Source organism: Podarcis vaucheri, assembly GCF_965113315.1.
Source record: "Podarcis vaucheri genome assembly, chromosome: 8".
Lineage (NCBI taxonomy): Eukaryota > Metazoa > Chordata > Lepidosauria > Squamata > Lacertidae > Podarcis > Podarcis vaucheri.
Window position 1 is genome coordinate 54632542 of NC_138766.1, and position 12752 is coordinate 54645293.

The 12752-nt window shown below is 42.3% G+C and overlaps 1 long non-coding RNA gene across 6 annotated transcripts in view; it reads left to right on the top strand.

The window, feature by feature from the left end:
- LOC309538476 overlaps positions 1 to 12752 on the top strand; it is a 46458-nt gene that overhangs the window by 4379 nt on the left and 29327 nt on the right. For 4 of the 6 annotated variants that reach the window (XR_014222198.1, XR_014222199.1, XR_014222201.1 and 1 more), the window contains exons 3-4: positions 4774 to 4865; positions 7370 to 7460. This is a non-coding gene — a long non-coding RNA (uncharacterized lncRNA). Of the gene's footprint in view, positions 1 to 4773; positions 4866 to 7369; positions 7461 to 10834; positions 10885 to 12752 lie in introns of all 6 variants that reach the window. The other 2 variants (XR_014222197.1, XR_014222200.1) reach the window with 1 other exon arrangement.

Here is a 12752-nt window from a genome sequence, read left to right on the forward strand (position 1 = left end):
CTGTATTCCAGAGATTAAAATCAGCACTCATTCACTGGCCATCACTGTCACCACAGCCTGTCTTGTGTTCAGGTTGTATATATGTCTGAAGGGCAGCAGTTGAAGAAGGAGCAAAAAGGGTTTTCTTGTGTGTGTGTGTTTCTTTGTGGCTGGTTAGCTGTTTTCCCTGTGTAAAGGTCAGAGGGGGCAGGGTTTCTGTTGAGGCAGGGGATTAGCTGTGGGAGGAGCTTATCAGAGTCTGAAGGGCAGTTATACCCATCTTTTAGATTTAGGGGAGCTAGTCTCAAACGTTTGTTGGGGGAGACCTAGGTTTTTTTTTGTGTGGGGGGGGGAGTTATTTGTCCTGTCCTCAAGCTTTTTATGATGGAGGACCTCTGTAGCCACCCCCAACGACACGATCTCAAGATGGAAGGGGGGGGAACAGCTGCAGTCGCCTGTGATTCCTGCGCAATGTTTGCCATCTTGCCAAAGGTTGCAGGCAGCTTTACCTGCAGCAATTGCATGTTGATTGCCCTTTTAAAAGACAAAGTCCAGCAACTGGAGGAACGTGTAGCTACGCTCCAAAGAATTAGAGAGCTGGAGCTCTTCTTGGAAGCAACAGAGCACACCGTCTCCACCAGGGAGGAGACAGGGGACTCCCCTGAGAAGGAGGCTAGTTCACCAACACAGGAGCCAGATATATGGAGAAACGTGACTCAAAGAAGTAGGAGGCCCAGGGTTCACTCTGATTGTTTAGAAATACACAATCGCTTTGAGGTCCTCTCCCCTAGCATGGAAGACGAAGAGCAGACTCCATTTGAGGATCTCTCCCTCATTACAGTCGATCAGGTATATGAAGACGAGCAGCAAAGTCAGTCCTCAGGGAATGTGCAGGCGACCTTGGAACGGACAGCTCACGGAAGAACCCCGACCAAACCCAAGAGGAGGCGTGTAGTGGTGATAGGGGATTCCCTACTGAGGGGAACAGAAGCAGTGATCTGTGGGCCTGACAAGATGTCTCGGGAAGTGTGCTGTCTCCCCGGGGCTAAGATCCAAGATGTAACTGAACGACTGCAAGGAATCATAAAACCCACTGACGAATACCCCTTCCTCTTGGTTCATGTGGGAACCAATGACACTGCAAGCAATAGCCTCCAGAAGATCAAAAGAGACTACGAGGCTCTCGGCAGGAAATTGAAGCAACTAAATGCGCAAATTGTCATCTCGTCTGTCCTCCCAGTTGAACGACATGGCCCAGGGAGAGAGGGGAAAATAGTGGAAGTGAACAGCTGGCTTCGCAAATGGTGTAAACAGGAACGGTTTGGATTCTTAGATCACGGACTGCAGTTTCTTGAAGATGGACTTCTGGCAAGTGATGGGCTGCACCTCACAACGGTTGGGAGAAATGTTTTTGCCAAAAATCTCAGAAACCTCATCAGGAGGGCTTTAAACTGACTAATGTGGGGGAGGGAGACAGTGCTCCTGAAGGTAGGAGTCTATCAATTAATGAAGATGATCATCCAAATGTCATAGACCAAATGGAGCAAACAGCACGCGGACCTAGTGGAGGGAGGAAAAAATCCTTAAATAAGAGACACGGGGGAATGATTAATGGACTTCAATGTCTGTACACTAATGCGCAAAGCATGGGAAATAAACAAGGTGAGCTTGAGCTCTTGGTACAGCAAACTAAATATGACATAATAGGCATCACTGAAACCTGGTGGAATAAGTCCCACGATTGGAATGTAATAATGGAGGGATACAATCTATTTCAGAGAAACAGACCAGACAAGAAAGGAGGAGGAGTGGCGTTATATGTCAGGGGTGTGTATACCTGTGAAGAGATCCAAGATTTAGAACCTCAAAGCCAAAGTGAGAGCATTTGGGTCAAAATTAAGGGAGAGAAGAATAACAGAGACCTCATTGTGGGAGTTTACTATAGATCCCCAAGCCAAACGGAGGACATAGATGATGCCTTCCTGGAACAGATGGCCAAGCATGCAAAAGGAAGGGAGATAGTAGTAATGGGGGACTTCACTTACCCGGATATTTGTTGGACGTCAAACTCAGCCAAGAGCATAAGGTCAAACAGATTCCTCACTGGCCTTGCAGACAACTTCATTGTCCAGAAAGTGGGAGAAGCAACAAGAGGAACAGCCATTTTAGACCTGGTCCTAACCAATGTTGATGACCTGGTTAGTGGGGTGGATGTGGAAGGATCATTAGGCGCGAGTGATCATGCTCTTCTGAAGTTTACTATACAGCGGACAGTAGCAGCCAAGCATACTAGGACTCAATTTCTTGACTTTAAGAAAGCCAACTTCATAAAACTTAGGGAAGTGCTGGGTGAGATCCCATGGACAGCAATACTAAAAGGAAAGGGAGTTCATGATGGCTGGGAGTTTGTTAAGACGGAGATAGTAAAAGCACAACGTCAGGCAATACCAATGAGACGAAAACATGGAAGGTGCCTAAAGAAACCAGGGTGGCTATCTAAAGAACTTTTAACTGAATTAAGATTAAAAAAGGATGTGTACAAAAAATGGAAAAGGGGGGAAACCACCAAAGAGGAATTCAAACAAATAGCCAGCACGTGTAGACACAAAGTCAGAAAAGCTAAAGCACAGAATGAACTCAGGCTTGCTAGAGAGGTTAAAAGCAACAAAAAAGGCTTTTATGGGTATGTTCGTAGCAAAAGGAAGAACAAAGAAACAGTGGGGTCACTCAGAGGAGAAGATGGTGAAATGCAAACAGGGGACACAGAAAGGGCTGAACTCCTCAATGCCTTCTTTGCCTCAGTCTTCTCCGATAAAGAAGACAATGCCCGACCTGAAGAATTTGAAGCAAATGATTCAGCAAAGGAAACACAGCCCAGAATAACTAAGGAGATAGTACAAGAATATTTGGCTAGATTAGATGTATTCAAGTCTCCAGGGCCAGATGAACTGCATCCAAGAGTATTAAATGAACTGGCAGATGTGATCTCAGAACCACTGGCAGTCATCTTTGAGAATTCCTGGAGAACAGGCGAAGTCCCGGCAGACTGGAGGAGGGCAAATGTTGTTCCTGTTTTCAAAAAGGGGAAAAGAGAGGACCCAAATAATTACCGCCCAGTCAGTCTGACATCAATAGCAGGGAAGATTCTGGAGCAGATCATTAAGCAAACAGTCTGTGAGCACCTAGAAAGGAATGCTGTGATCACCAATAGTCAGCATGGATTTCTGAAAAATAAGTCATGTCAGACTAACCTGATCTCGTTTTTTGACAGAATTACAAGCCTGGTAGATGAAGGGAACGCAGTGGATGTAGCCTACCTTGATTTCAGCAAAGCATTTGACAAGGTGCCCCATGATATTCTTGTAAAGAAGCTGGTAAAATGCGGTCTTGACTATGCTACCACTCAGTGGATTTGTAACTGGCTGACTGACCGAACCCAAAGGGTGCTCATCAATGGTTCCTCTTCATCCTGGAGAAGAGTGACTAGTGGGGTGCCACAGGGTTCTGTCTTGGGCCCGGTCTTATTCAACATCTTTATCAACGACTTGGATGATGGACTCAAGGGCATCCTGATCAAATTTGCAGATGACACCAAACTGGGAGGGGTGGCTAACACCCCAGAGGACAGGATCACACTTCAAAATGACCTTGACAGATTAGAGAACTGGGCCAAAACAAACAAGATGAATTTTAACAGGGAGAAATGTAAAGTATTGCACTTGGGCAAAAAAAATGAGAGGCACAAATACAAGATGGGTGACACCTGGCTTGAGAGCAGTACATGTGAAAAGGATCTAGGAGTCTTGGTTGACCACAAACTTGACATGAGCCAACAGTGTGACGCGGCAGCTAAAAAAGCCAATGCAATTCTGGGCTGCATCAATAGGAGTATAGCATCTAGATCAAGGGAAGTAATAGTGCCACTGTATTCTGCTCTGGTCAGACCACACCTGGAGTACTGTGTCCAGTTCTGGGCACCACAATTCAAGAAGGACACTGACAAACTGGAACGTGTCCAGAAGAGGGCAACCAAAATGGTCAAAGGCCTGGAAACGATGCCTTATGAGGAACGGCTAAGGGAGCTGGGCATGTTTAGCCTGGAGAAGAGGAGGTTAAGGGGTGATATGATAGCCATGTTCAAATATATAAAAGGATGTCACATAGAGGAGGGAGAAAGGTTGTTTTCTACTGCTCCAGAGAAGCGGACACGGAGCAATGGATCCAAACTACAAGAAAGAAGATTCCACCTAAACATTAGGAAGAACTTCCTGACAGTAAGAGCTGTTCAACAGTGGAATTTGCTGCCAAGGAGTGTGGTGGAGTCTCCTACTTTGGAGGTCTTTAAGCAGAAGCTTGACAACCATATGTCAGGAGTGCTCTGATGGTGTTTCCTGCTTGGCAGGGGGTTGGACTCGATGGCCCTTGTGGTCTCTTCCAACTCTATGATTCTATGATTCTATGATTCTATGATTCTATGATATGTGTAAATAAAACCTAAAGACACCACAGTCTCAGCTGATCCTAATTCCAAGGAAACTGAACCCTGGGTACGCATTTGGAACCCCTGAAGTCTCTCACCACTCAGAGTTTGGGGTGGTGTGTAACAATATGAACTGCCATACAGGCTGTGTGATACTTCAGCAGCCAAATTCCTTTCTTCTATCATACTCTATTGTAAGCCCTTTGCCAATGGTACAAACCACTCTCAATATATTTTATTTCCTCAGTTTTTATCACCACATTGGTCCCTCAAACATTATTTTCTCTTTTCTTATGTCTGTTTCTCCTGCTTAGCACAGTGGCATTGCCTATCTCGATAATCTGCAAAGCGATCTTAACCATATCTACTCCAAAGTTCTGCTGAATTCAATGGTGCTTACTCCCAGGTAAGTGGAGTTAGGATTGTATCCTTAGTTTTGTTCAGTGCAGTGAGACAAGCCATACCTTTCCTTTAGGTTTCCTTCATTTGATGTTGCTAATAAATATCCCTTTAACTAGTAGCAGATTCTAATATGAGAGGAGGACATTTGTCTCTTATTTTAAGATGTTTACCAAATTTCTGCATGCATGCTTACTAGCAGCAGCAGCGTATGAAATTCTGACAAGCAGGAGCAAGTCTTAACATAATGTTAGAGCTCTAATCTCACCAGTAGCCTGAAGGTTTCTTTGTACTGAGAAAGAGCCAATAACCTGTCTTTCAAGAGGCTGGGCTTAAGGACTTGTACTGCTGCCTCACAAAAGGGGAAAAGCTGCTGCTGCTTATTCTTAATTTCCATTATGACTAGCAGGTAATAAGGATGGGGATAGGAGTCGTCATAATCCACAAACGCACACATTTGATTACATTAGCAAAATGAGAAACAAGGACACCCAGCATTGGCCACTGAGAGGGAGGCAAAGGAATAATGTTGACTGTAGGAAGTCAAATCTACAAATATTAAATACTTAAATGTTTTCCTAAGGAAAAAATAATCAATTCCCAGCTGGTTCAAGCACTGTAAAACTGTACAGGCTAACCAAGTAACAACCTTAAAAGGATGATATCGAGGCTGTTAGTTGAACCCTATAGTAATCACCTGAAATAGTAGTACTTGGTTTAACTAGGTTTGGTTAGACTGAAGGGCTTTAATGCATTACTGCTCTTCGTTGAATCAGTTCTTATATTGTTCTGAATGCCATTTGGCTAATGAATAAATAATACTTGGTTTAATTACCAGGTTGACCTAATATTACTCTGTCATTCGGTCAATGTAGAAATAATATTTTGGTTTATCTATCAGGTCAGCATTATATCTAAGAAGTGTGTATACTTGGACAACATTTCCACCTATGACATTATCAAAATTTGCCATCATGCAATAACAAACAGGTACTACAGATTTGCATGCACCTGCTGTGTTCATTCTAGTGTGTGAGGTGCTATTTATTTCACATTTAATACATGTTCTGGGAACAGCAGGGACGTGGGTGGCACTGTGGGTTAAACCACAGAGCCTAGGACTTGCTGATCAGAAGGTCAGTGGTTCGAATCCCCGCGACGAGGTGAGCTCCCGTTGCTCGGTCCCTGCTCCTGCCAACCTAGCAGTTCGAAAGCACGTCAAAGTGCAAATAGATAAATAGGTACCACTCCGGCAGGAAGGTAAACGGTGTTTCCGTGTGCTGCTCTGGCTCACCAGAAGCAGCTTAGTCATGCTGGCCACATGACCCAGAAGCTGTATACCGGCACCCTCGGCCAATAAAGCAAGATGAGCGCAGCAGCCCCAGAGTCGGCCATGACTTGACCTAATGGTCAGGGGTCCCTTTACCTTTACCTTACTGGGAACAGCTTTCTGCAGTGTTTCTTTGCAAGGCACATAAAGTGAAAGAAATGTATGAGTCAACCTCACAGATATATGATGTAAGTTGGTTATGCACAAGCCAAAAACTCATGCGTAGGATGCAAGGTGAGCACCTTTTGATGCTATTTTCAATTTAATGTTCTGTATACTTTTACAAATGCCTTGAGACATTTTAGGCAACAAATAAATGCAATAAATTATAGTTTTAAAAATAATAATGTGTAAAGCAGCCCTGAGGAAAGATGATGAAGCAAACATGACAGAGGGTCTTCTTATATTAGATCATAGAACAGAGCTGGCAAGAGCATCCTTTGTTTACCTTAAAAGAGGTCCCTTCACTTTCAAAACAACGCAGCTCTAATTCCTGTCGAACACTGTTTAGAATTGTTAAACTAGTTTCTTCATAAACTTTATACCAGATTTTTTCCAAAGTGAATCATTGTTCTAATACAGTAGTAGCTTTCCAATCAAATCTGGGTCATGGAACCCTTGGTGGAAAACCAAAGGAGTATTTTTAATACTAAATATTTCAAAAGTTTTGCTTAACAGAACAAAAGCAAAGCAACTAACCCCATCTAACTTCCACATTTTAACTTGATTGCATCGATATAGAGACTTATATCAAACGACTACTTCAAGCATATTTTGTTTCCTTCAGTGGAGTATGTCACCTGCAGTGGAATATGTATTTTTCCAGTATGACTGTCGTCACTGTGATCTATCAGTGTGGCTTCAGATATGACAAGAGAGACAGAGAGATTTGTGTAGTGGTTAGAGTGCTGGATTTAGACATGGAAGAGCCATGTTCAAATTCACATTCAGCCACAAAGCTGTATTGTCTTCAGTGCCTGCTCAAAACTTCTTTGTTTAGGCCAACCTACCCATATATTTATAGTTGACATGCACACACACACACCCACACACACACACAAACACACTTTAAAACAATACTCGGAACTGCTCGTTTTAATTATATTTTGATTTAAATAACTCTGACCTTTATTACTAATATATTTATTGCTAACATATTGCTAACATTATATTTTATGTAGATAAGAATAAAATACTACCTCTGAAGTCCTGTACTTCTAACCTGTCCTGGCAGTTTTTACTAACCAAGAAGGGCAAAGATCTAGAGAACAGGTGAATAGTAAGCTTCAGAAATTTAACAGGAATATTATGTCAATTGACCTGTCCAACATGTTCCCTCCATTTCATGTGTTTTGTGCCTTAGGACACAATAAGATCCTTTTACTGGGTGAATCATACAGCAGCCTCTGAAATTGCCTGATCTCAAAATAGTAGCTAAAATGGCAGGAGTCTCAGGAAAAAGTGCAGAACCAAGAACAAAAATTATTTTAGAATAGAGAAAAAAGAGAAATGTCACATATTATTGTTGTAACTTCAATTACTGGGATCAGGATTTGCTTGCTTTCCTCATTCTTCTCCCCACCCCTTCCGCTTTTGTACCATATCTGTTAGGGCAGAGCCACACCATGCATTTAAAGCACATAAGTTTTCCCCAAGAATCCTGGAAACTATAGTTTACCCTTCGTAGAGCTATAGTGCCCAGCACCATTAACAAACTACACTTCCCAGTTAATTTTGAGGAAGCCATCTGCCTAAATGTGCATTGAATGTACTATTTATGTGTTGTGTGGATCTCCCCATAGATTGTGTGAGCCAATGACCAAGGACTGTATTGCTCTTTAATCCCCATCAAGTCTTTAGCAAACACAAACTGCTTACTGGTTTAGTATGCTAGTCTAAGATTGGTTAAAACCTCCACTCACACATGGAGCTCACTGTCAGGTCAGTTAGTGTCTTCAGGTCAGTTAGTGTCTCTTAGCTTGATCTACCTCACAGGATCATTGTGAGGATAACATACACTCTGACACTGTCAGAGTCATTCATAGTGTAAGAACTTGAAGTCTTTTTTTGTCTGCCTCTTGGTTGCAGTTCATACCACATCCTGGAATAATAGTTCTTTGGGCCTCACATTGGTTACAGTATAATATTCTCTGGTTTAACTTCAAAAGCAACAATGAGCTCATAGCTGAAAATCTGTCTCTGTTGTAACTGGAATTGGTTGATGCTTCACAACTTGGAAATAGTGGTGGTGTTTTAGCAGACCTGATAGGCAGAAGAATCCTAATTTTTCACTTAATTTTTCAGGAAGCACATTGGCTTAGTATGGAAGAGCTATTTTTACAAGTCGCTTTTCAAATCAGAAGTCTACTTGAAACTTTCTGAGCACTACAGTGAAAGTAACATATTAATCACTGTGGCGCTGGTTCAAGGAGTTAATAATTTGTGCTGTAGTTTGTAAATAATGTAATAGCTTAGCCCTAGGGAGTAATTCCAAGTATGGGAATCCTGCGTAACTTATGCCGGCTTAAGTTGAGCTGGTGTAAGGTACACCAGATCAAAACTCTGTTCAGGAGCAGACCTAATGCAGACTGAACCAGTAAACCTGCTTGAGGGAAATCAAGCCTTTACAATGAGTTGGACTTAAACCATCCTTTTTGCCCATGCAAGTTCTGCCAGTTTGTGAGGTCATGTGACTGAGTTAGGATCCTACAGAAGTCCCTGCTGCTGGGTCCTTGCTCTCTCCTTGCCCTGGAATGTCCATTTTTCAGGGGTTGTGTCAGTGTAAGTTCCACTGGTCTCAGCTCAGCCGGCTTAGCCTCAGTTGAGCCAGGATGAGAAAGTTGCACCAACATATCTCCTGCTGAGCTGTGGTTGGGGGCTTCCTTCAGGGTGAGAACATCCAAGGTGATGGGGGGGGGACAGGTGGACAGGGTAGCAGCAAAGTGGCGTAGAATTCCTCCACTTGCAATGTGAAATTTTCTTGCTTTGTCTGAGAAGTTCCAAAACACAACTCTTTAAAATTCCACCTGTCCATAGTAAGTGGCTCTTAGGTTTTCTGTTCTACAGCAGTTTCTTGACATATTTAGATCACAGGCTCCTGCTAATAGTAGGAGGCAATTCTCTTGGATGTATTCTTATCTACTTGAAGAGTAAGAACAGCCAGTTCTCCACTGATTCTCATTTCCAGTCTACTTTAGGTATATTATCTATGGAGCCTTTTCAAGTCAGACTTGAGGGCCTGAGACAGCGCAGGTAAAAAGGGTAGGTAAAGAAAAATCCAAGTTTTTATCCTCTCAACCCCACCAGGCAGATTGCAGCATCCCTGTTAATCAGAAAAGTATTTATGTGTCTTCATTTTGGAAGAAATACATCCTTCATATATTTCTACTGTAGAAATTGTGCAGAGCAATTTAGGGCAAAGTTCTTTGGCTTGGCTTGGACCTTGATGCCATGGTAGAGGCAAAGCCCGACTTCATCTCAACTGTCTTGCTAGCAAAACAGTCATGACAGGCCACCAGGTATTTCTCCCCACTCCCTGATGTAAAAGCCCTCTCACTATTTAGAGCAGTTTCGTTGGACAAGTCTGTTTAGATGCAGTGACGACAATGAAGTATTATTATTATTTTAATGTAGAAACCTGAATCTAGAAGAATTTCATGTGAACAGATTTGTAATGTATGCAAAAGATGTTTAAGGGCTTTCAGATACGATCTATATTGTTACTGTTCCTCTTAAGGAAAGTATAACAATGAGAGAATGTATTTCAAGGAATCTGAGGGAAAACGTAATGGGAAAGCACTGTGAAGTCATGATTGGCGTTGCAGTTCTCCTTTATGCGTAATGATTTCTAAGTGAAAAGTTAGATTAAAGGCAAGGTGAAGAGAAATGTTTAGGTTTTTTTTAAGCTTGTGCTCTGTGTAGCTGCTTATAATATACTGCAACTTGACAACATAGTTTGAGGCAATTCTTGTACTGAGTCAGTGAAGATTCAGGAAGGAAGAGCAAGTTCAAGTTGACAGATCCCATAGGGGTAGAATTCTAGTCTGTTACACCGAAGAGATACAAAAAGAGTCCAGTGGAGCCTTCAAGACTAACAGGTTTATTGTGCTATATGTGGGCTCTAGTCAATGAAAGCTTGTGCCACAACAAATCTCATAGGGCTAAATGGAATTTGATGTTAATTGTGTATAAACAACTATTGTGCTCAGTTTGAAAAGGAAGAGCAAGATTGTCCCCTCAAACTGCTAGTGCATCATGTACCATGTTAGACCCAGTTGGCCCATAACCTATTAGACTTGGGCCCACCATTTGTTGTTGATACTACATCACACTTTGACCAGTGTGATGAGCTGAGTATTGAGTCTGGACTAAGGATTCTGAGCTCCTGTGTTCTGATGTCCAATCACAGAACATTTCAGGATTTGGGCCTCTGCCATTGGCCCTTGAACTCTGAGTCGTGATTCGCAACTTGGAAGTTTAGACAGCCAATCACATTGCGAGTGGGAGTGGCCCAGGCTTTCAGGAATGTATATAAGCAGTTACTTTGCCTTTGTTCACAATTATGTAGTTCAATAAAGGTTCTTGTTGTTATCGCTGTGTCTTTCCTCATGGGAACCCACCTAGACTTCACTTTCCATTTTTTACAGCAGGATAAATGTAACATCTTGTTTTATTTGAAAGACAAACATCAGAGAGTGTAAGTCAATTAGCAATCCAGGTGTTGATAACATGTCTATGATAGGGTTTCTAAAACAGCAGTTGTTTGTCTTTACCTCTATGAAATGTTGCTAAATATTTTGCTTTAAGGGAAAAGACACTTAATCAAAGTTATTTGTAATGAAGCTGGGAAATTAAAGAGAGGAGGTGATAAAGAATAGAAAATACACTCTACCTTATTGTTTTATTAGGATATAAAAAAGGCAACGTGCTGATATAGTGGTGCCTCGCAAGACGAAAATAATCCGTTCCGCGAGTCTCTTCGTCTAGCGTTTTTTTCGTCTTGTGAAGCAACCCTATTAGCGGTTTAGCAGATTAGCAGCTACTAAAGGCTTAGCGGCTTAGCGGCTTAGCGGCTAAAAGGCTATTAGCAGCTTAGCGGCTTAGAAAAAGGGGGGGAAGCGGGGGAAAATTGGAACAAGCCCATAGGGAAATTTGTCTTGCGAAGCAGCTCAAAAACGGAAAACCCTTTCATCTAGCGGGTTGTCCGTCTTGCGAGGCATTCGTCTTGCGGGGCACCACTGTATTAAAGTGTAGTTTTCTTTATGGAAAATCCCCTGCTTGTGGGTTAGTAGATCTGGTAAACTTTTAGGAGCAATTATTATTTCCATAAACCATAGCAATAACAAGTCTTTCTATTAACATGTAATAAGCTTTATGATGCTATGTGACTGCATGCTAACTCCCTTTTTCCTTTGCACTTTGAATTAGCATCTGTTTAGTAAAAGAACATCACTTTCCATCGCTTTTGGTTTAGAATCTGATTTTTATAAATTTCTCATATAAATTTGTCGTAATCAGATGCCTTTTGTATTCTCGCTATATTAGCCTTGGTGTACTGTATCCCCTTGTGCAAGACTGTACACTCACTCACCTTCTTAGTTCACTCTAGGCATCTGATAAAGTCAGCTGTTGCTTATGAAATCTCACTCCAGGTAAACCAGTTATGTCTCTTGCTTGCCACACCAGTTTTATATGAGCTTCTACAGTTTAGCTAACTCAGCATGACAGATAACTCAGTCCAGTCACATTATATCTAGCTGCTGGGATTTAGTTCAGATTTACAAGTGTCTAGGGGTGTGTGTGTGTGTGTGTGTGTGTGTGTGTAGTGGTATGTGGCTTCTAAGGTTAGAGTGGATTTTGGATGAAGCTGAGGTACACATTTGACTTTCAGCATACACCCTAATAAGACACTTGCTTGGAAGTCCCATACATACATACATACATACATACAGTCATACCTCGGGATGAATACGCTTCAGGTTAACATTTTCGGGTTGCACTCTGCGGTGACCCGAAAGTAACGGAGCACGTTACTTCCGGGTGTTGCCGCATGCGCAGACGCTCAAAATGATGTCACACGCATGTGCAGAAGTGGCAAAACTCGACCCGCGCAGACATGCAGTCGCGTGTTATGTTCACTTCAGGATGCGAACAGGGCTCCGGAACGGATCCCGTTTGCATCCAGAGGTACCACTGTACATACATACTGAAGGGTTTGGAACCAGTTTATTTAAGAGATTGTCATACCCCATCTGTGCCTATTTGATCCTTCCAATCTGTGGAACAAGCACCACACAATAACCATTCTGCATTTGCAAGGATTCCTGCCTTTAGTGTGACAGCAGCTGTACTTTATAGCTCCCTGCTTATTGATATTAAGCACCATCACTACATTACTTTAGATATCTGCTGAAAACTTCTGTTTAAGGGCTGCGAACATACATAAAAAAGGTAGCATTACTTCCTTTTGGTGAATTTAGCCTCTCAGAATCATTACTGTCAAAGTGAAAAGCAGACCTTTGTCTCAGCACTATTTTCGTCTTTGTAAAACTTGGACATTTTTCC